At 36.5% G+C, this 24,560-nt stretch overlaps 1 protein-coding gene across 3 annotated transcripts in view; it reads left to right on the top strand.

Moving 5' to 3' along the window:
• SMPD3 (sphingomyelin phosphodiesterase 3) overlaps window positions 1-24,560 on the top strand; it is a 114,706-nt gene that overhangs the window by 9,074 nt on the left and 81,072 nt on the right. The window contains exon 1 of one of the 3 annotated variants that reach the window (XM_061344074.1): window positions 4,329-4,359. The exons of the other annotated variants lie outside the window; for them this stretch is intronic. The gene's annotated coding sequence lies outside the window, so the exon portion shown is untranslated. Of the gene's footprint in view, window positions 1-4,328; window positions 4,360-24,560 lie in introns of those variants that run through there. 3 annotated transcript variants of the gene reach the window in all.

Here is a 24,560-nt window from a genome sequence, read left to right as displayed (position 1 = left end):
TTTGACTACATGCTTTTTTTAGCATAAGACATCTACAGCTTCGCTCAATGAGAGGAAAAGTTTATCAGTTGCCAGTTCACAGTTGCAGAATTCTGGACTTTTCAAATTTATCTGCCTTTCACAGTCATACTTAATCATAAGGCTTGTCATGAGCACACGTGAGAACCTCAATAGGGTTTTGGAGACAGCTTTTGCAGTCTCAAATGCTACCACTAGGCTACCTTCCTATTGAAGGTCAGGAATCCTGTACCCAATTTCCTATTGGGTGCAGGAATTTGACTTGCTTGGAAGAAAGAAAATAAATCAATTTATACTCTCACACTCCTCCATCCTGTTGCCTTACTTGATTGTTTTCACTTTCCGTGCACAGACTACACAAAAAAAAATGTCTAGGCAATTCCAGAAAGACACTGTGTAACTTTTAGTAAGATGACAAGCTTTTCCATACCACTGGAATTACTATACAAGCATAAAGTCTGTTACCAATATAGCAATACTGCTTTAACTTTGCAGCCGAAAACACACCCAGCTATTATGAACACACCTTTACTAGCATAACATCATCACAATGGGAGAAGACCTGTTTCAGCTGCAATAGCTTAGTTTGGAAACAAACCTTCCTCACATAGACAGTCCCTCACTGGAGATATTAAATGACAGGTCTAAATTTACCCTGGAGATCGTAAGTAGTGGGGAAATTAAATCCAGCTTACTAATTATTAGTTACAAACTAAGCACACTTGGTTTTCTTTATCATTAAGAAACAACATATATGAAAGACACTCAAAATGACAAACAGTAGCATCCAGCATGCAAATTAGTGTCTCAGGAGTTTTAATCTCCTGGGGCTTTCTTCATGAGGGCAGCTGACAGCTACAGATGTTTGGCTGACTAATTGGCACTGGCAATAAACACTATTTGATTTTGTCCAGAAAAGAAGCAGAGGGTCTGAGAAAGGCTTATCAACAAAAATTTAAAAATCTTGGTATGCCCCTATCTTTATTAGAACATTCATTTCTACCCCTGATAATTGCACTAACACCAAGTAGCAGTTTATAATGCTCTAAACACTAACTAAATGAACCTTTGCTATTGGCAGATTATAAAACTAGTAGAGTGTACGAAACTAAAACAAACTGCTACTATAACAGAAGATACTATACAGTTCGGGCTTCATAAAGCAATTTTGCATCCTGGCCTGACTGGCTTACAAGCAAATAAAACTTTTCATAAAAAAAGATGGCTAGATTGTTTAGCAATATGCCAGCTACAAGGGCATCTATTCTATCTGTAATGCTACAATGTTGTTCTCTACTTCTTAACAAAATATATTGATCTTGTGTTTCTCAGGAGCTATTCCCTGATTTATCTAGTATTTGAAAGTATTTAGATGCCTCTTTCAGTGATTTTTAAAGAACAGAATTACTGGTAAACAACAAACAGAACTGGATTAGACTTTCCTTGCATTTAGACATTGACTTTCTACATAGAATTCAGGGCAAGCTAGGTTGTCAAACTGAAAAAAGAATACTCTGAAAGTTTCAGGAAAATGAATGAAGTGATAGGAAAACAAACTGCAAAAGAACCCAGAAAAAGAGGAGGCTGTAGAAAGCAACCGCTAGTGCTGAGGACTGTATAGAGAGGATTGAAATATAGGATATTTGTGTGCAGCAACAGTTGTTTTAAAAGCTTCTGAATAAAAAAATAACAGCTGATGGTGTACTCTCTAGGACTTGCATCTAGTCTGAGAAGAAGAGCTGTTAAGATGGTGAGTGAGCCAGCAAGACAGATGGCTGGTGAAGGATCTAACATTGCAAGAGCTAGAACATTCAGTAGAGAGGAAAAACAACAGCTATACCCATGAAGGAACTGCTGCCAGGCACTTAAATGAGTGAAAGGAATCGTGCAATTTGAACAGTTTCTATAAAAATTTGGATGATATGCTGAAATGCAGGCAACAAGCCTGACAGTTCACCACCAGTACAGAAACAGAAGATAGAATGATTAAAAGGTCATGCATCACCTGACAAAACCACAGCAAACAGTTCAGAAACGCATAATGCTCAATAGACAGCACTGAAAAGATAAATCTATCACCTAGAATCCATTTGCTAAAAGCTACCTCTTTGTATTCAATATGAAAAAGTATCAGAAGCTAAGAATTGTGCCCTCCTTCCCACCCCAGCGTTGAAGTCTGTCTACTAAGAAGAAAACAGTTTCCATGAAGCTTGCATTTCTCACAGCTACAGGTTTACTATTGGCAGGATTGCAGAAATTCTTAACAGTCAAGTGCAATACCTGTGTCTTGAGACCCACTTAATGTCTGCAATCAAGTTTCCACATGCTTTCAAATACTTCTAGTACAAACCACACAATTCAGTTCATATTAAAAAAAAAACAACCAACAAAAACCAAAAACCCAAAACCAACAAAACACCACACACAAAACCCCCAAACACATGGAAAATTTGGTCACAACATATTTTTGGAAAATTTGGCCACAACATATTCCCCCACAGGGAAGTGGGGGTTGCAGGAGGAACAAATGTGAGAACTGAACAGTTGTGCATTCACAGTCAGGTGTCCTGAGGTCTCATTAAAATTGATCTCAAATTTTATTAGCACTTGATACCATCATAAGAACCTATAGCTCTGACAAAAAAGAAGATGCATAATAATATTCATAATAGGCACCTAAATAAACAGGTTCTACACTGACTACTGATAAGCCAACTTACTTTTTACTGCTTTTGCAGCCCATTGCTATTGCCAGTCATCAAGAACAAGAGAAAAACCGCATCCTTCTTTTGAGTTCTGTGTTGGCGCTTATGTATTTGGAGTTGCATTACTATATAGATACACACTTCAGTTTTCATGAAACATATACTGTATTAAGAAGTTTTGAGCTATATGGTTTAAGTGTGGGGGAGGGGGGAAGCTTATTGCTTAAGACAGCTCTTCCAAAATTCAAAATTCTTTAAGATATACTAAGACTTTTACCACTACTGCAGAAGAAATATGGCTGTGACACGGCCAAATAGAATATTAAAAATCCTGTCAAATTTCTTACAAAATAAGATTATCTTTCTTATATTGAGACAATTAGGTTACTTTTCAAGATGCTGAAAGATTTTTAATACACAGGCCAAGAAACCTAATTAAATAAATTGTATGGGATGGCTCCAAAACATTATAGATCACACATTAATTCAAAAAGCCAACATAATTATGAAGTACCCATCCCAGACTTTTGGGTACATAAAACAGAGTTGAACAAACCATTAATGTAATAATGAATATAAGAATAATCATCAGAATGACAAAAATAAGCCAGTGCAACTGACAAAAACTAATTAATATGTTTACAGTTCAGGAAAAAAAAACCAAAACACCTGGAAGTCATCAGCAGTCATCTCCCTAACTCCACACCCTGCTATGTAACTATCTATACAGATATTTCAGAAATTAACATGCCCTTTCATGATGTTTCCCTTCTTCAAGGCCATTTCAAGTTTCCCTTTCCTAACTTTTGCATTTCAGTTCTGCTAGAAGGCAGCAGCAACATGAAGCAGTAGGGGAAGGTTAGGAAAGCCATTGCTGTTACAATATGCCAGGAGGGACTAAGTAACAAAACTCCCTGAAGGCCAAACAGGTAACATGAACAGCTCTCCAACATCCAGAGAAGAATACAATCTCTCCTGCACAGCACTCACTTAAAGCAGTCAACTTTTGCCAGATTTACACTCAATCCTCTAATTTTGTACCCGAGTCACTTCCCAGTTTAGGAAATTATGTAAGTGGGCTAATAGCAAGCCAGCCAGTTCAGCATCAGTAAAGATGTCAGGATTTATTAATCATAATCAGTTGAGGCACCTTTTTCCTGGTTTAAAAGGTGACTGTGGTGTTAAAGAGTTTGTTGCATAGTGTTAGAAAGATACAGGTTAGGTAAAACAAAGCTGTACCTCAAGAGGGCACTGACACTTTACCTCTGAAGCTAACTATAGCTCCAAACAAATACAAGATTGAGAAGCATAACATACAGATTAGACTTCACCTGGAGAACACCAACTAATGTTTCACTTCTCACCAAAGCCAAGCATCTGGCGCACAGGAACGAGAGAACCCGCCCCTCACCATCCCATTCTGTGCCCTCTTCAGCCCTGCAGCCGTTTCACAGCGCCTCTGGTTGGTGCTTTTCCGCCGTGTCTCCGCCTCTCCTGCCGATCAACCAATTAACGCGAGGGTGGTGGGAGGGCGGTATTTCTTTTCTTGCCTGCTGGAGAGGATGGGTACCATTATAGTACTCTCAGGGCAGGCGAAGACTAATCAGTTTGTGGATGTGCCGCCTTGTCGGGGAAGGTAAGCCCGCAGGCAGTAACCAAAACCGGCTTTCTTCGTTCATCTTTTCCTTGGCCTTGCCTCGCTAGCCTGGCAAAAGAAGGAGGAAAAAAATAAGAGGGGAAAAAAAAGAGTAGGTAAGCTGTGGCGAAGGGGCAGCTGAGCAACGGTGAGAAGGACCGGGAGGGCTGAAAAGGTTCAGTGAGGTGAGGGCGTGGCCTGCCGCTGCTGTGTGTGCCGGGTCTCCCTGCTCCTCAGAGTGTGGATATCTTTTTGTAAAGCTCTCCTAATTCTGTTTCTCCAGTGTAGTTGTTGGAAATTGACCCTGCTAAGCATCATGGAACAAAGGTGTTTAAATGGGAGTAGTTTTGTTAAATAATTATGCTATTAAATAATTTGTTGGTAAATAAAGTTTCAGTAGGGGGGTTGTCTAAAACACTAAAGCTTCATGGTTTTTATCCGTGTGCAGTTCCTTACCCAGACTGTACCAAGCTGAGATCAAAGCAACCTGGTCACTGATTTTGTTGGAAGGGGAGGTCTGAGGTGAGGATGAGGGCAGATATGCCCATTTGCAGTGTGCCTCTTGAAAGACCAGCCCATCTCGCAAAACAGAGAGTTGTTCAAAAGAAACAACAGATGGTACACAAGTCTTACAGGGCAATTTCTTTTTGCTGAGTGATGAAGAAAGCACAGGCTATCTGCCATCCTCTATTCTTAAGTCAGCCTTTAAGTTGGGTTAAGCTGTCGGTCCATGAGGGTAGGCTGGGGTGGAGCTCTTCCATGAGTCTCTGTGTCAGATTTTATTGACAGTGGATTTAGGAGCTTGGGATCACATTGATTAATTATTCCATGTTGTGTTTGCTCGAGGGACAGGAAAGAAACATTAAATTACACTCAGTTGAGGTTACATTGCTAATGAATAATGTGATTATACGCTAGGGTATTAAACAGTTTTTACATTTAGTCCCTGACGTTTTTGTTGTCTCATAAGAATCGCCTATGTTTAAATAAGCTTGAATTAATGTTGCCTCTTTAAAAGGCCTGTATTTGTAACTGTGGTGAAGAGAGTTTGTGTTAAGAAAATAAAATGTTGAAATTACCAGGGCAGGTGGTAGCAGTAAAAAGCCAAACACTTCTACATTAAATGTCATGTGTATCTTTTAACGGCAAGAGTTCCTTAACAGATGCTTGGAGACTTCTCCTTACAGTCCTGATCACAGCATGCAAAAAAGTCTGACGATTCTACATTTTCTGTATGGCAGTTCAGGGAACTGATGGAAGCTGACTTTGTAGCGTAATAACTCTATGAGTTGGCTAAATTGAACTTGCCATTTGAACCTAAAAGTGAAAGCAACTACTGATGTACTGCTAAATTCAAATATCCTCAAAGAAACTCCAGTCACAAAACAACTTCTATTCCTGTCTTTGTAGCAAGTAATTGTGCTGAAGGCAGAAGTTTGGCCTCTGTATTCCATATTAAATTCAAAGTTGTGAAAGCTTCAGAATGCATAATCCAATCTCATTCTGCATCGTAGTTTCTTTTAGGAAGTGATTCCTGGAGTGTGTGTTAAAGCTAAGTGATAACATCCTAGTGCACTTAAATAACAAAAGCTATGTTTTCTTTTCCAATTGTATTAATTACCAGTTGGCTTAATGTTCTATTTTGTCTTTTTTTCCCCCATGTTGTGTAAACTCAATTGATTTGCATAGATTCAACCAATTTCGGTTACAGGAAAAGAGAGTGAGGAATTGCTGCTTTTTCTTTCAGGCCAGCTCATCTACTGTCACTAGCAATATTGTAGGTTGACATGAGTAAGGAGCTAGCAAAAGGAAGAGGTGCTCAGTTCTGGCTCAGAAAGACTAATATATAAATAAAAGAGGGGCTAACCCCCAAACCACTGCATGGACAGTGTCAGTAAATATAGTAGTAAGCTTTGTCATTTTGGTGGGTTTACTCAGTCTGCTTTAGATTGCCTCTTCTTTTGCTCCTTCTCTGCTAGAAGTGCAGTGTCAGAAGTTCCAAAACCCTTACTGGCTGCAGTATTGGTTTAGAGCATATGAAAACAGTTTTTTGTAAGCTCAGAGCCAGGTTTTCAAGTACTTGGCACCTATAATTGGCGACAGATTTTCAAGAGAGGTTAGCACTGTCTGTTCTGAGCTATTACGAAGATTTGTCCATTTTGATTTTGTGTCTAACTGATCTGTTGAAAATCTGGTCCCTGTTGCTAAGCATGACATTCTTAGAAAGCCGTGAGGGCAGTAATAACATGTACAACCCCCCGAAAGCTGTACCGCAGCCCTCACAAAGTTCAGTACCACAGAGCTGCTACCCAGCACAAAGGAAAACAGGGGTGAGCTCTATGGCATGGGCAGCCAAATAATTTTCTAGGTTGAGACCCAACTTGGCAGTGAAAAGTGTTGTTTTGCTACCTCTGTTCTGGCTGTGTGTTTATTTAAAGCATAAGCTTTTCTGAAAGGGAGGCTGCTAGTTATGAGTCCAAAATGTCATATGTGTTTGGGAAGGTACAGGACTGAAATGTTTTAATTAAAATTTGCTCAAGTAACCATATATAATGCTGTGAGTTTTGAGATAACCACCTGCTTCTAGAGCTGCACTACCTTCTGTCCTGGAGGCCAGGATAAACATTTTGATTCCCTTTCCATGAAATCAGTAGTGCAATTTCTACTTATTTTGATTTAACAGTGTTGAGTCCTACACTAAAATAGTTGCAGTTCAAACAAAATTAATATTTTGTATTAGAAGAAAACTTTTGGTTTTTTGTGTTTTTTTTTTTTTTTTACGGGCAGAGCTATTACAGGGTAGCAATATTTATTCAGGTAGTTTTTCTGTCTAATTCTGTGATGATTTATTGCAGATTCAGGCACTGTAGAAGATTTTTAGTTCTAGTTTTGACTTAATCTTCTAATTTTATGTTAATTTAGTTGTCTACTTTTACAATATTTTGGCCTTGTCATTGGTCCCTTAAAAATAACTATGTCTGATTAGATATTGGCTAGTTAACAAATTTTACATGGTTGGAGATTAGCTTGCATTTATGAGAAGTACTTACTATAGCTATTTAAATTCTGTGTAGGGTTTTATCATTTTATTATCAGGACACAAATTATGAATATGCAAAGTTAATTGATTTGGAAGAATTTCTGTGCCAAGTCAAGCCACAGAAAGATAGTTTCCTTTTTAGGGGGGTGTGTGTATTTTTTTTTTTTTTTAATTTGTTGTTTATCTTAGTTTGCAGTCCCACAAACTTTGTGATGTCTTCTGGTGAATAGAACCTGTGCACAATGTGCCTGTTCTGCCAAGTGGGAATGTAGTGCAAGATTCCTCAGAAAATTTTACTACTCCTGCTTCCATAGAAACAGAAATTAAATCGTGATCAACTTCATTTAATAGGAAGAAAGTAAATCATCTGTTTTAAGTGCAGGAGATACTAATGTTGCTGTTTTATAATAATTTGGTATGCCTTTGGACAAAGCTTTTCATATACAATCTCCATCAATTGATGCTAACATAAACCCTGGGGAAATGGATAAATAATTGTTGCATCTGAAGAAACAAACCAATAATTTTCTGTGGATTTTTATGGAGGAAAAGAAAATACAAAACAAATCAAAACAGAGCTGTGTTTTTTACATGCATTGTACTTCTTTTGTGCTGTGCTTGCACAGATTAAATACGGACATTGAATAATCCAGATTAAGCAGACTCTAATACTCTAATTCTTGCATAGGAAGCATGGGATTCCTGTCTATATGCACTTACAGAATAGCTATGTAAACCTCAGATAAACAAATGAAAGTCAATTAAAAATGGCTAAATTGAAGACAATAACTCTCAGAGTGATTCACAGCAGTCACAGCCTCATTTTGGACAAAGAATATGTCACGTGCTTAGAATGATATTCAGCTTCATTTGTCACAGTTTTGGGGGAGGATCACTTAGCTCTGTTTTTCATGTGTATTCCTTGAATAGCCTTCTGCAAATGAAGATTTAATTTGGTGAGGCTAATGCAGTGATTCTAATTCAGCTCGCAGTTCGCTGACATTGTGAGCCCATTATGGCTTTATTACTCTTCAATTAGAGGCATGAAGATAAGAAGTGGCCTAGTAATGAAAGGTACACACCCAGAGCAATGTAGCAAAAATTTAAAGTGAGCAAAAGGAAGACAAAATTATCAATACACTGATATCTGTCAAAAGGACAATTTTCGTAAGTGGCTATTTTGAAAGAATACCCAAGAAGTGCTAATGCTAAACGTTACTGTGCCATCATCTGTTCATCCAGGCTGCAGACTGGAATTCATCTCTGATGCAGATACCTGCCTTTGTAGTTCTATGTATTGCATAACACTTGTACTGAAACAAGGTCAAGCTGTTTGGTATGAGGATGTTTGTTCAACTTGTGAAAGTAATGTCTAAGCTACACTTAAAAATAGAATCACAGAATGGTTTGGATTAGGAAAAGACCTTAATATCATCTAGTTCCAGCTGTGGGCAGGGACACCTCGCACTAGACCATATCACCCAAGTCTCTGTCTACCCTAGCCTTGAACACTGCCAAAAAAATATCTAACATGAAAGTGTTTTTTTCTGCTGTAGTGTTTAATGTGCTTTCAGTTTTGAAAATCAAGTACTTAATGTAAAATGATTTATTTGTGCTTCAGAAAACAAATATTTACTAGCATTGATATAAAATCAGTGTAACCATCTTGTGTCGTTTAAGATATTAGAAACTAACTTTGTATGCCTTTCCAAAATGTGCTTTCTCTCGTGTGACTAGAATTTTGTGAAACTGCTACTTGATCTTACAGGATACCTTTGTTAGAGAAACTCCTGATCACTTCACTGGGGCTGATCTAAATTCTTCACACTAAACTAAAAGGGTAAGAGGAAGCAGAGGGACAGTAGGGGACAGAGTCCATTGCATTATCAAATGATTCAGTACTGCTTCAGAAGTATGAACATTTCCATTCTGAAGAAAGAAACAGTTCCACAGAGGCCTGGTGGCCAGAGAAAATGTAATCAACCTGAGCAGCAAGGACTTAACTTTTGTTGGTTCAGTAAAGAGTGAAATCTAAGAAAAATTACAGAAGTGGAGGCAACAGCTGTACAGTTTTTTGTTTGGTTTTTTTTTTTTTCTTTCTTCCGAGAAGATGTGTCAAACTCAAGGTACTTCTGAACAGAGATGCAGTGCAGTAGGAATATTAAGGCTGCTGACTGAGAGAATTGCAAGCAATAGTGAGTTTCATTTAGCTACTCTTTTTGCCCTCTTTACCAATTTATCTGCAAATAGTCATATAAAGATTTCAAAGTTGCCAGCTGCAGTGTGACGTGCTGTGATACAATACAGTACTTTGGTGATGCAGACCCATGCTCAGTTTCAAGATGATGTAAAGCAGTGCTGCTGCACACAGGTTTTAGCTGCATCGATTGATTCCTTGGTTCAGTTGACTGTACAGGGCTACTTGAGGTGACTGTGTCAGTGTGAAAATGCATACAAAAGGAAGGAAGAAGAGGAAAACCGTCTTTACTGGTGGCTGCATAGGTTCACACTAAGTCAAAATTTCTATGAACATATGAATAAAGGACTTACACAAAGTTCAGTTACTCCTTGCTGTTTGGAGTAGTTTATTGAATTATTAAATGTCATCTTGCATTTAAATCTGTGCAATTTTCTGTTCTGGTTTGCTTTAAAACGGAAAAAATCACTTAAGTGTTCTAGGTGCTATGGAGACAGTGCTGATGTCAGAAATGTTTTCAGTAGGGGCCTGGAAAAGGGAAACAAACAGATGGCTACAGTTACTGTTAAACATGGTTACTAGCTGGTGCATAACATACAGCCATGGGGTGCAGTATAGAATTGCTGAGCAAGCAGTGGATGTGGTGGACTGTTAGGAAGGTACCAGAGCTTGGGGGAGGCAGAGGTTATTAGCTTACCCCCAGTGCTGTGTTAGTGAAATGAGATTTTGATGTGTCCACACAGGGCTGAGCCATATCATATGGCTGCTTTAGTTTGAATTGATGCTAGCTCAGGTATCCGTATTATTTGTGGTCTTCGGCCACATTACACTGCATGTCCAACTCTGGCTTTTCTTCTGTTCGAGTATGTGATGAAGTATCTTTTTAGTACTCGGGTGGTCCTGACGTTTATGAACCTTTATTTTCTAAGTGACTTCCAAAGTCAGAGGTTTTATAAGAACTGAGGAGCCAGGGTTGAATGATAGTACACATGTAGCTTGAGTGACATGGTTAATTAAATAAATGCTTGGTTCTTCTTAAGCATTAAACTCTTGGGTCATGTTAAATGCTCTTGTCTCTAGTAGCTTGTCACAGTATCTTGTGCTGAACTGGAGCAAAACCAGAGACTCAATCACCAAAAAAGCTTTCAAAACCCTGGACTTCTCCCTCATGCTGAGAAAAAAACCAACGCCTCTATGAACCTTGAATACAATTTTTTCCACTTAGCAACAGTGCAGAACTCTGCTGTTAAGGTCATTTGCTTGGTTCTTGGGTTAGCCACCCTGCACGGTTCCCTTGCATGCCTCTAAAGTATACTTGTGATCAGATGTTTCCAGCTACTTCCAAACAAAGCTGCTTAGTTGTACTCTACTCTGCCTTATCTGCTGCCTCAGTTGCTGTTAGTTTTTATTCTGAACTACAAATGAGCAGTCAGAATGCCTTGGTTGTTTATTTCTCAAGGTTTCTAACAGCCTCTTTTGTTTTACCTTCCTTTGCATTAAGAAGAAGCTGCCTCTAAATATCCCTTGAGGTCACTTTACTTCCTTTCAAGTTGTCTAAAATAAAATGAAAGATTCTGTGAGCTCTTCAGCGCAGCGATTGTCCCTTTGTAGAAGTGTTTAACTCAGCTGGTCCCAGGAATCCTTGCAGGGGCCTATAATAACAGCTCAAGAGGGAAGAAAAAATAATGTTTCCAGGTATAAATTATTTTTTGATGGGAAGGTAAGTGTAAGGTGCCTTCTGGGATCATTTCTTTGTAATAAAATGTGCATGAATGCTAACAATATGCAATCATTTTTAATCAGGCTGATGTGTCTACAATGCCAAGAACAAAATTTTTTTATTAATGCTATTTAGGGCACCAGTAGCATTTTCATGAACTAGAATGGGCTATGTGACAAAACGATTCTGTGCTCAAAAGCTACAATTATTCTGTAAACTTCAAAAAAAACCCCACAATTCAAGATTGGGAGAGGCTGAGTATTTCTGTGTTTGATTGGCTGAGGCTGAAAGCTGGGGAACAGGCGGTTTGACTTTTATGTGTTCTGTCAGCTGTAACAATTCTAACCAAGGAAAGTGTCATCTCCCTAGAGTCTCTTTTCAAACAAAAGTACTATAGGGCAATAATAAATCTCAGAAGAAATTAATGATTGGAAAAAGCAATGTTTTACATATAAATGTTTTTAATGAAGCTATGAGCATCAGTCTTGTGCTCTATCACTTTGAAAAATACCATGTGAATCCATGTAGGTTTTAGTGACCTAAGATATGAAACGAGTTATTTATTTTAATTTGTGTTATGTTCCTTACAAAATATTAATTCTTTGGCATCAGAGAGTACTGTTAGGTCTTTAAGACTGTACAGAAATACTGTTCATAATTTTGGAAGCTTAAGTTGCTAATGCCATAAACCATGATCAGCAAAGGAAGAGTCCTACTTATCTCTGAGATCTAAGTATGTGCAGGTGTGTATATTAAAATTTGTAAGAAATACATACTTTACCAGTATTTTTGACCTGACTAAATTCTTAAAAACAAAGTCATACTTTACAGCTGCGAATGAGTGGCTTAGTCTTGTCTATTTTTGCTCTATATATCATCTGTCACTCTCAGGAGCTATACAGTACAGATTTCTAGATCATCTCTTCAGCTTTGGGGTGTAGACTTCCTGTGTATATTTTATTTTATGAGAATTAAGATTTGCTAGAACCTTAAAGAAAAAAACCCACCTATGTTAGGGATTGTTAATCTTAAGTGTATTACATCAGTGTGAAATTAAAAAGAATATTAGACCTTTTTCTGCTGTATTGCATGGGAAATTGATGACTGTTTTGATTGTCTGTTTTCATGTCATAGTCATCCCCAGACTCTGCCCACAAAGTGTACCATCATAAAAATGAAGCTATAGTGAGATTTCTCTGCCTTATATGAACGAAAAATATGACATTTGAAAACACTGACATTTCTTGGAAAGTACAAGCTGAGGTTTCTGCATAGATTTTTCAAACAAAGGAAATATTTTAGTGCTTTTATTTTTTTTTTTTTTTTTCAAATTCTGCTGTTACAAATCCCTAAAAAGCAGCTTATGCAATATACGTGAAGGATGCTGTATGCTGCGGGGAAGGACTGCTGAGACTAAAAAGGGAAGAACTGACCATTGAAGAATCTGTTGTGTTCCATTAGGACTTCAGTAGAAGTAGCCAACCTATTTTGCAAATAGAAACATCATCCCTGCATCTTGTCTTTGTGTTCCAGTGGTGTTGCCCAAATAATTTAAGACAAAATATAGGGGGATTTGAGTCCTAATGAATGGACATACTCTGGTTTCCTGTTGCCACAGGCTGTTTTCTGTGATTCTGGAAAATATTGGCAACATGTAGCTTCATTTCAATTTGGGCATTTACTGTGACCTCGTTGCATTGTGCATGATAGATTTTTTATTTTTTTTTTTTTCCCCTCTCCTCAGAGTTTTTCATTGGAAATAAACTTGTAAAATTTGAGTCATTCTGGTGTCCATAGCACTTGCAGCAGTCGGGGGTTGAGGAACCCATGTAAAAAGCACTAATTGCATTCTGCAGTATATATTTTGCTTGCTATTAGAAAGTGCTGTAGCAATGTTTGCATTTTTCTAAGAATTGTACTCAGCTATTTTCTTTCCCTGAGATAGCTGGGCTACAGTGGAGACTGCAAACATTTTTTGCTTGAAGATAGAGCTGATCTGGATATGGCTTATGTTATTTAGTGCTTATTCTGCTGGTGTTTGGCAGCAAAGAGTATCTAGTTACTAGGTAAAAAATAATGTAGAATCCTTTGGGATGATAGTACTGCTTTAAAACTAAGGAGACTGATTTAAAGTTTTAATTCAAGTCTGAAACTGGAGAAAGTGCATGTGGCAGATAAGATGAGCAGTTAGTTCTAATTACTTCAGTGTGCAGGTATCATCTGCTGTGCTATATGCAACTTGTTTATCAGGTGTCTGGATTCCAAAATAGAGTTTCTTTTGACTGGGTTTTGTATCCTGGGCTGTGTTGATGACTTCTTTATATGAAGTTTTAAATAAAGGAAATAATAAATTGGCATCTGACCTAAATCTGCCATTTACTTTTGAAGTCAAATAGCCAATTAAAAACCTGCATCTAAGCTGGAGTTGCACTCCAGCTTTCAGAACCAGAAGAATTTACAAAAGATTAAAGGTCATAAGCTTGTAAAACTTTGTTGCTAGACTACATTTGTGGCCTTTGAGATTTAGGTGTTCTTTGAAATGTCTGTGGCTCTCCGGTACAATTGGGAGCCCCCTTGTGTGATGAATGTTTCATGTTTTTATGAGAAAATTGAGAGCGAATAGCAAACCCTCTAGAGAGAGGGAAGAGAATGCATGGAGAAACAAGACACGTGGTTAATTTGTAATAGACTTTTTTTTGCCTTCCTGAGTATTAGATTACTTATGGTATTGTCTCAAACATCAACAGTATTTAATGTTACTCAATTTTTGTCCAGTGATAATCACCATGGAGTCAACTTTAAGTTCATGAAGTCCAGCCATTGTATCCTTCATTCTTCTGAACACTGAAGAACAAAATTATGTAACATTAAAACTGTCATTGGTTCTAACGTCTTCGGTGTGCTGTTTTAGAATCAGAAACTCAAATATTTCCAAGTATCAAATCACCACCGGACTACTTTTCCCTATGAAATATTGTACCTTTTGTCACTTTAATGGTGACCTGTCATGGAGCTGCCATATTTCTGATTATTGTTCAGTCTGTCTCTGTAGAAAAGAATTTATGTGACAGCTTCCTGTTTCTAATCCCTATTTGAGATAACTTTTTGTGTAGCATTCTTTCTTTTCTCTAGTAAAGCCTGTTTGAAAGATTTTGCTGATTTCAGAAATTAGTTCTATTCTACTGTTAACTTCACGATTCCTCATTTTTCTTTGCTATAAATCTGACTACTGAAAATACTGTTTTTCAGAGAGGCAGAATCACTTTTTCTGGGTTTTGTTTTTTTTTTTTATTTTTTTTTAATGGAAACTTTGTTCTAACTCTTAGCCTTGGTGTGTAGTAAAAAAAAAAAAAAAACCAAATTGAAAATGAAGTTTGGAGGTGGATGAAATTCACACAATTTAGAATGTCTTCATGTTAAACTGTGCTTCCTGAAAAAAACTGAAGAGGCTTAATGGGCTGAATGTAAGATAACTGGGAGACTTGGGTTCTTTCCCTGATGCTAACTGCATATTTTTCCTGTGTAATATTTTAAAATCTTGTTTCCTTCTGTCTTTAAAAATGCTGAAGAATTACCTATGAGAAAAGTACCAATTTAGGGATTATAGCTAGAAAGCATGCACATTGTTTATCTTTAAGTGTTTGAGTTGTACAAGGCCTTGTGCTATCCTCTTATATGAAAACTTTGAATATGCTTAACTACCAGTATATTCTGTAAATATGAAGCCATTTGTTAAATGCTCATGCATTTTTCTGTTCATGATAGTGTTTTTCTGCAGTTTAATTATGGTTAAAATTTTAAAACTGACATGTTTTATTAATATAAGTGACCTTTTTTGCTAGTATGTTCAAGAGAACAAAGGCAACGAAGCAGGTGTTCTGGCACAAAGTTCAAAACAGAGTAGTTCAAAGTATTCTCAAAGCCCAAGGAAGACACATCTGTGAGGGGTATTAAAATTATCTAGCTTTGTGCACTACAGTGTAAACATTGTCTACACAGCATCTGAACTAATCATCTATACAACCTTTTTTGTTAGCGGGAAGATGTAAGCACTTAATTGTGCAGTACATTTCAGCTTTGTAAATCTGAGAGAAAATATCAGAGCAATCTGTTGCGCCTGTAAAACCTCTTGGATATATTTGTAGGGGAGGAAGAGCAGAACACATTTGCCTGTGTTTTATGTCACTTCAGCTAATGTTTAAACTACATAGAAGTATAAAAACCTAAAGAAATCAGTGGGGTTGAATCCTTAAAGGCTGTGAAGTTTTGTGGAATGATGGTAAGAAACAATCAGTTTGTCATTCCTGTGTCCTGCTTATATGTCTGCAGTAAATGTCTTTCCATGTATTTCTTTAGCCTTAATGCAAAAGCACTAGTTGGGACTCTCAGATGGCTGTTGTCCCACAACAAAGCACTTTTTTTTTTTTTTTTTTTTTGCAGTAGATGAAGGACCACGGATACCCTTTATTTGTTAGAATCACTTCTCTACAAGTAGATTTTAAGCCTGTGGCATGAAGAATGTTCAGAGATGGTGAAACCTGAGGACTGGGTTTAATACTTTTATTTTCAGTTGCTTACATGATGTTAAGATATTTATGTAAAACCAGATACTTATTTAATAGATGCTTTGTATTTTCTGCTTGATGATTACTAAGAAAGTAAAATAACTTCATATACAACTCAATTTGGATAAGCACTGAAAATGTTAAATGCTCAGTTGGAACTTCAAACACTTTTTAATTCATTTAACTAACATTACAGTGGCCCAAAAGAGGACATACTGAAGGGTAAGGAAACTGACATTCTGTGCTGGGTAGGATGAAGGGAAAATAGTCTTTAAAGGGTATACATATATAATTTGAGTTACAGAGAAGTACATAGATTGGCAAAGCAGCACCATCCTGTTGATGTTAATGTGATGCTGATTTTGACTGTTTTGATTCAAAGATTAGGATTTCCCATTGTAAATTTTTTATTTTTTTTTTTTTAAGAATCAGAAGTAAGATTGTATGGATTTGCAGTTTGTTCTCTCGGGGTGTGGGAGATTTGTGCTTTCTATATAAATAGTGTGCGTGTGAGAGTGATTTATGCATACTTACATGGATTATGCATATGAAATTAGATACGTAACAGATGTGAAATTTTTGTTTGTTTTGGGGTGGGGATTTTGTTGTTGGTTCCCCCCTGAATTCAAAAATACCTGTTCATGTAAATCGCACAGAACTTGCAAAGACCTGTGTTTGTGTACATATATATATATATATGTGCCAGTGCATTGGTCATATTGTACAATTCTTATTTGGACATTTATGTGTAGTCATCGTGCAAAACTTGCTGTCAGATGCACTGGAGTTAGGTCCCAGTGTTCCTTCAGATGAAGGAACCAAAGACCCAATGTTTATTCTGTCTTTCTTCAAAAATTAGAATGAGTTGTTCCTAGTTAAAGATTTAGGAATCTTAGGTTGAGAAAATGCAGTCATTCTGAATGTAGACTTTTCTGTAACTTCTTATCTGGGCTTCTGACAACTTGGGAATGAAGTGTTTGCTTGCTTCCTTTTACTCACTTCTTTTTAGTGAGAGCTGCTGGTTGACACGCTTTTTCAGTCTATTATAATTTTGGGTGGTTTTGGGGGTACTTTGGTTTTTTTTGGTATTTTGTTGGGATTTTTTTGTTTTGTTTGTGGGTTTTTTTTTTGGGGGGGGGGGCGTGGGGATGTTCAATCTAGAAGAGCTGTAAGTGGCTATTGTAAATAGGTAAATGTCTTCCAGATGTATTTATAGATTGTGGCTGTCCTGAAACATACAACACACAAAAACAAGTAAAAAGCCGCATGAGAAATTATATTTGAATACCAGCTGAATGAAGATACATACCAAATTTTTGAGATAAACTGCATCAACATAGCTTCAGATAAGTTAAAAAGTGTTCTAATTTCTGTCATTACTGTATTACAAAACAAGTATTGTCGTATCAAGTGCAATGAAGTAGTATGTCTCCAGTCTCTTTTGTTTAAATCTGCGTAACATTCATGCCTATGTCCTGTACTACTGTTCATGAGTGTAATGAATTCTGTCTTTAACAATGCAGGGAAGGCAAGTTCAGAAGATAGTTACAGTCTACGTATTTTATGTATGCAGAATTATTCAGTGAGGTATGACTGTGCTTAAATACCATGTCAGGTATATGATATGACTCAGAAGCTACTTCAGCTTGGTTTAAAACAAACAAAAAGGTGTAGTCTAGCTCAGATTCTGTACTTGTGCTTTCAAATTCCAAAATAATGACTCAGTAATACTACAGTGTATTATGAAAATGTGCTCTGAGACATGGTCATCCATCACTAGGAGTCTGTGATCCCATAATAATAAGTACAGAGATTAATGTTACACTACAGCAAGGTAGCTTTTACAATTATGTCTGTAATGAGAGAGGGAGCAGGGGGATTATAAAGCCTCCATTTCTCTGTAATTAATATGGAACTCAAATGGCTTAGAAATGAAGAACATTATCATCCTGTAAAAATTATCTGTCTTAAGTTTCATTCTTCCCCCCATCATGATTTGTTAATGAAGAAAATCCTATCCAGTGCTATTCTGTACAAAATTATATTCAGTAAGAACACAGAGTTCTCATTATATCTTAGATAATATTTAACCCTACCAACAACCATACAGAACAATTTTATCTCTGCAGTGATATGTGTGTTCTTTACACTATATGGTTCTTTCGCTGTGGTTCATAATAGTGAGATAGCGCCTTTAAATAGCTGTTGTTGGTTCTTTGTATTCTGGTCCTGAGAAATTACTTGCAAGATGTAAAGCATAGTGCTATGTCTGCTTGAGTTTGCTTTCTGTCCTGTTCTTGCCCTCTCCAAAATTTGAGATAGACAGTTTCACAAGCGTGATCTTATATAATAGATGATTACTCTACAGGTCAGTACTGTCTTCCTTAGTAATTTGCAGTAAAGAATTGTGGGAAGGTTATATTGTCATCTATTCATTCCCTCAAATTGATTACAGTAAAAGCAGGTTTGTCCTGAAAACTGGGAAGAGTAAGGCAAGTCTACCCATAGTGATCAGAGACATTCTGTTGTCTTGTCTTATTCTAATCAGTTCTTGATGTGATTCAGAAATGGAACCACTGATTGAATGGTGTAGCCTTTGCAATGTGGTAGTGGTTACTTAAAGCTACAAGAGGGAATTATGTATTTGTGTTTGATTTAGACAGTAACAGAATCATCAATTTCTTAAGACGTAGTAAGATGACTAATTGCCTCCTATGCATTCTAAAGCTGTCTCCTGAAATGTTAGAAGATCAGTATGTCTGTAAGGTCAGGGTATGGGGCAGTTGCAAAAATACAAGAATAACTTGTATGGAATGGAAAGGGGACAGAAGATGATTAGCTGCCTAGCATCACAGCTTGTCAGGGACACATGCAGCTAATCTGTATAAACCTATTACGTCTAGCAACTAGTGGTGAGGGAAAAGCCATGCTCCTGAAACACTCGAGTAACTGGGAATGCACCTAGTTGCAAATTCATTATAAATGGTACTTGAGAATGTGGGCATGTTGCAGTCAGGGTGAAGGCAAATATTAAGTTTTTGATGAATTCTAGAAGCTGTTTAAAGCCCTTTAAAGGGTTGGAATGGAAGAAGGAACAGAAAATAAAGTGAATCCTTAAAATGCTTTCCTGGTTAAAAACACTTCATAAATAAGTCACTATAAGAAAATAAAATATGGCATAATGTTTTCTCTTCAGATTAAACCACGAATAAAATGTTAAATATTGTCATGAAAGACCTTTAATATTTATAGCTAATATTTACCTATTCAAAGAGAAAACTATTACTAAGTTCTGGCAGAAAAAAACCTTTGTTTTTGTAAGAGTGTCCTTTTTTTTTTTTTTTTCTTTTCTTTCCTTTTGCCTTGCCTTTCAGCTTTACTATAAGACTATCTTCTGTAGACTTGTTCATGCTAGAAAACAGCATCCACACCTGATGGGTAACTCCGTGGGTACCTTGCTGATTTTTATAGCTAACCTTTAGGAGGTGAGCACAGTGGCAGTAATGCTCCTAACATCTGTTGCATGACATTTTTTCAGTAAATGTGCTGATCTTTTCCCATAAAGTATTGTCGTTGTCCAGTATAATAGGAATGTGATTCAGTGAACAGTCCTAAAGTTACTGAAGTTGGTGGGTATTTTGTCCATCTGCTAATTTGCACTCAGGGTGATTCTTGTAGTGTCTCATTTTGTAAAACAATTAAACATTCTTGAGCTGTCTCCAAGCTTGTTACCTTCCCCCACTGAACTGTTGTCAGGAAAAAAAACCAAACAATGTCTGTTTCTCATTGACAGAATTAATAAAGTAGAATGCTGACAGGATACAGAACAAGCATAATTTCAGAACTGCTGTTATGATTCATTTTCCCCAGGAGTGGAAGAACCAACTACAACTAAGAGGGTTGTTGCAGGATATCAAGGTGAATTCCTTTAAGAAAAGCTGTCAATTTGTTAATTATATCTCAAGTTTATATCAGAAGTCTAACAGAAATATATCTAGTTTTTGTTAAGTATTCTCTCACTTTAATGAAATAAGGCTTGATATGACAGATTGATGTCAGTGTTACTGGTTTCAGTTCAGAGACTTGCTTACTTGGTAGCCCACCTGCTCTTAAACCTTAACTGCAAAGGTGTGTTAAATTCTGTGGATGTACTTGCAGGATTTATAGCATCATTTTCTTCCATTCACTGCTTTGCTTTATGATGATGGGTAAAATACTTATCTAGTTTCAGCCATCTGTTAAATAAGCTTAATGATGAATTCTAGAACTTGCAGAAAATTTTTTGAATGAACATAGCAGCTTGTTCAGGCCAAGAAGTAACAAGTAACAGTATAGAGAGGTTAGAGACTTCTGAGTGTCTCTTCCTTAATTAAAACAAAAATGAAAAACCACAAAATGGAGAATTGAAAATTAAACTGGCTTCGGTTAGTTAGTGTTTCAGTTTTCTGGAGTTGTAACCAAGCACCAAACCTGGAGATGTTGAAGACAACAGGTCCATAAAAAGCTTAGATTTGGATTTACTGATTTCTTATTATTGAAATGTAGTTACTGTCTTGCTGAAATAAAATACACTAAAGCATTACTTAAAATCTCATTAACCTCTGAGCAATCCTAGATATTTTTTAGCAGAGAAATTAACATTTGTTGAGAGCAAATACAATTTTCAAGTTAGAAAGATTTTACAGAGAGATAAAGCTGTGCAGGATCCATTGTCTCATTTTGTTTTGTTTTGTTTTTTTTTGTGTGTTTTTGTTGTTGTTGTTTGTTTGTTGTTTTTTTTTTTTTAAACCACAATATTTAGGCACAATGCCAGGCAGCACAATGGGATAGAAGTCTTCTAATAGAGTATTTTTTTTACAGGCAGTGATGGACACATACAGATATCTTCTGTATTTTTTTATCTTGTGAAACTCTTGATGATTGTATCTTATATGGAAAAGACTTTGGGTCATTAATCTTTTTTTTTTTTCTTAAGATATCTACATGCAGTTTGAGTTTTGAGTGATTTTGGTTTGAAAAGTGATTGGTAACATTGGCCATAATATTTTGAGTGTTTTTTTGTCTTCAAGATACCTTGAGGGTATTTGATATGGTGTAATGTTGACTAATATGCGCAAAGAACATTTTTTAAGTAACATCAGTCTGTCCTGTATGTTTTTAGTACAGCTAATTGGTGGTAGAGAACAGGAAAAAGGCATGTTTTTAATCCTTTATGTCACTAAAAGAATGCTTCTGCTACTCAATTACTTATCTCTGTAGCCCCTTCTGATTTCCAGAATGATTATATGTAGAAAAAAAAGTGCATAACTGCAGAAGTTCCTTAAGTTTGTATTTGTGTTTACAATACTTTTTTTTTTTTTAATCTTTATAAGACTGACTTGTAAGATTGTGTTTGCAAAAGTATTTTCTTTGCTGAAATACTAAGAGCTGTGTGGAGACAACCAAACTCTAGAGAAGGGTTGAGGCTTTTTTTTTTTTTGTGTGTGTGTGTGTGTTCTTTCTGGTTTAAAACACTGTAACGCTATTTAGTTCCTGCTACTGGACTGTGATACATGAGATTTCTAAAGCCTTCAGTTTGATTTTATGGTATTTCTGATTTTGCTGAAATCTAGTCTACATGTATGGATCTGGTAGTGTCCATTTTTCATTCTGCTGCAGTAGGTCAACTGTTAAAGTATGCATAATCAAGTTTGGAGTTGATCTGAAAAAATCACTGACTCTGTGATCCAGAGGAACTGAAGGTGTATTTATTTCCCTTTAAATACTTTTTAAGGCCTAAATTAAAGCTTTCAGGTATAAAATTTGAGTTGTTTGAAACTAAGGTGGTAGCAAAGAGATAATTGAGTTTAACCGGATTGCTTTCAGGGGTTGAGATGCATGACCATGAAGATTTTATGCTATATTGCAGGCCGTCATCAACATTAGTAAGCTTTATAGCGAGAGGTGACTTTTCTATTCCAGGGTCTGGTGAAGTGAGAAGTCCACTTTTCAATGCTGTTGGGTTTTTTACTACAGTTCAGAGAGTTACTTAGTAAAAATACACCTCTCCTATTGCCAAGGCATCTATCTTTTAAAGTTTATTATCTGTTAATTTAGACTTCAGTCCTGGTTTTTGTTAACATAACCTTTTCAGGAGTGTAGAAATTAGTGTGTTAGTTTTTAAGGCTTTACAGGCTGCTTTTGGATTGAGCAAATTTTGTAGCTGCCTTGAGATACTAATTGCATCCATAGAAACTGAGAGTGATAGTTAACTGGAGAGCTCCTTCTTTACTCCCCATTTCTAGAAATGAAATGCAAAATTTCTGCATGATTACTGCCATCTTTCATAAAATCTGCGTTCCTTTTTGTTTGTGGGATGAGCTGAGTGGTTTTGACCATTTTGTATTAGCTCCAAAGCACTTCAAATCTTTTAGGCATAGCAGAGTAGTAACTGTGTGTGTAGACTTGATTTCTGTACAGCCCTTCTGAATCAACTCATATAATTGGAGTCTGGATAATATAAGGAGTGCATTATATATAATGTTATGCAATAATATAATAAGAAGTAATATTATGCAACATGGTGCATAACTTGGTCTGCCTAAATTGAAGGGAATTAACTTGAGGAATATAGGAGGACCACTTTCCCATGCCTCTTCATTGTATATTCAGTTGATCATTGCTTTATTCTGGGAGGGGCATGACCTCACAAAAGATCGACAAAATTAGAATAAAAAATGTAGTGGCAGGGACAGGAATGCCTCCATTACAGAGATGGTGCTGCTTCTGCCCAGTGCTTGCAAGTCAGTCTCCACGTTTTTGTGAGTTGCATCAGAAAATGCTTCTGGGAGAGCATGGAGTCTGTAGTTCCAAACTGCTTTCAGTCTCTTCCTTTCTAGTTACATGCTAGTTTCAGCTGGTAGATTACACCTGGGAGAGTTCAGTTATATTATATTTTTGCTTCACAGGTACCTAACTCCATCATTTGTATTTTATACATGGTTTTCTTTACATGAATTTTTGATACAAGAATTTAGAGACTAAGTGGGGAAATTTAGGACATCTTTGTATGGTAAGTATACTACTTTAATATGATTGTTTGTAAGAGGAGGAAAGAAGATCTACTGTCAAAAATGAATTCCATATGGAAAACCACATTTGAAGTTGCAAGTAAAAGGGGATATTTAAGGTTCTGTTCATGGAAAATATGGCACATCCTCCACTACTTAGCTTTATCTGTATAATATATAGTCTCACTTGAAGGTCTCTGTTGCGGTGGAGCAATTTTTCCTAGAGTATATACAAAGCTTAATATTATTGTCTGGCATACATCCTGCTGAAGAACCTGGAAAGTGTCAGAAACTTGGTTTCTCAGGCTGAAATTTCTCCTGTATTTTGCTTTGTTTGTATGAGAGATCATAGAGCACATGCTATACAGGCATTTTTGGGTTATAATGCATACCTGCAGACATTCTTTGTGTTTCTGTACCTTCTTCAATGTGAAGTGATCTTACTGATTGCAGGAAAGAAAATAGAAAAACCAAACAAAAGGAAAAAACATGAGTCATGTTGCTTTATTGAAAGAAAAATCTGTATGTGCTATTTTGCAATCTGATCACAAAGGATTTCCTTTACTAAAACTCAGGAGTAATGCTTCAACATATAGTATATCTTCATTTCTCCCTCCCATTTTATTGTGTTTATGAATGTGTATGTTGCAGGTCAAGTGTTTTTATAATCAGGTTTTGTGTTACAGTTTGCTGCTCCATTCATTGGGAAAAAGACTGTGGCTAATAACTTCTGGTAATAACTTTTTAGCTTGTAATGATGGGATGCACGTAGATATTTAGTCTTAAAAAATCATCAAAAATTGAAATTAAAGAGAAAGAAGAGTGGTCAGTCCATCTCAGACAGCTGATGCTTTATTTCTTCGCTGTTTCTTTTCTCCTCTTCCTCTGGGTTTAAAATGCTTCAGGGAAGGTTCAGAGGCTTGGTAGTTTTCCATTCAGTAGGCTGAGGTGGTAGCTGCACTGAAGCAATTCCTTAGCTGTAGTTTCTGAGCCCATGGTTCAGGGTTGGTGGATTCTCTTATTTTGCTGTTAAGTGGACATTTGTTGTTCAGTCTTAGTAGAAAGAGGAAGGACTTTACCTATATGGTGATTGTGTTTTCATTATGTAATTTCTTTTCTAACTCTTTTTTCAATCTATGTGAAAGGTAAACACTTCTCAAAATTGGCAGTCACCTAAAAAAACCAACCAACAACAAAAAAAAAAAACCAAGAAAAAAAACCCCATACAAAGGCATTTTGTTATTTTACCATAACATGTGCTTTCATTGTGAAATAAATGTTTAATAATGGTTATTTCTTTGACTCAAAGTTGGCTCTTTTTATCAAAGATTTGCTGACTTTATTTTTGAAAAGGCCATTGTTTGCCTCTGAAAGGTTCTTAATAGAGCTTTATCAGGCGACTAAATTTGAACAGCCAGAAATATTTGAATATAAACTTTCTCATTCTTACTCTGGATTCCTTAAATTTTAATCTTGTGAACTGCAGCAAGAAATTTGAAGATGTTTCCCCTCTCTCTCTTCTGCCCTTTAATTTATTCCCTACTAGCAAAATCTTACTATGATCCTACTGAGTCTCTATCAGTTTTATTATTATTTGTGTACTATGTACATTAAAATCTACTTCTGCATC

This window comes from Neopsephotus bourkii, unplaced genomic scaffold (genome assembly GCF_033783945.1).
Source record: "Neopsephotus bourkii isolate Nb327-2 ecotype Australia unplaced genomic scaffold, CSIRO-AGI_Nbou_v1 NB_1863, whole genome shotgun sequence".
In the NCBI taxonomy this organism is placed as follows: Eukaryota; Metazoa; Chordata; class Aves; order Psittaciformes; family Psittacidae; genus Neopsephotus; species Neopsephotus bourkii.
The sequence above is the reverse complement of the archived record's forward strand: the minus strand, read 5'-3'. Positions and strand labels throughout refer to the sequence as shown.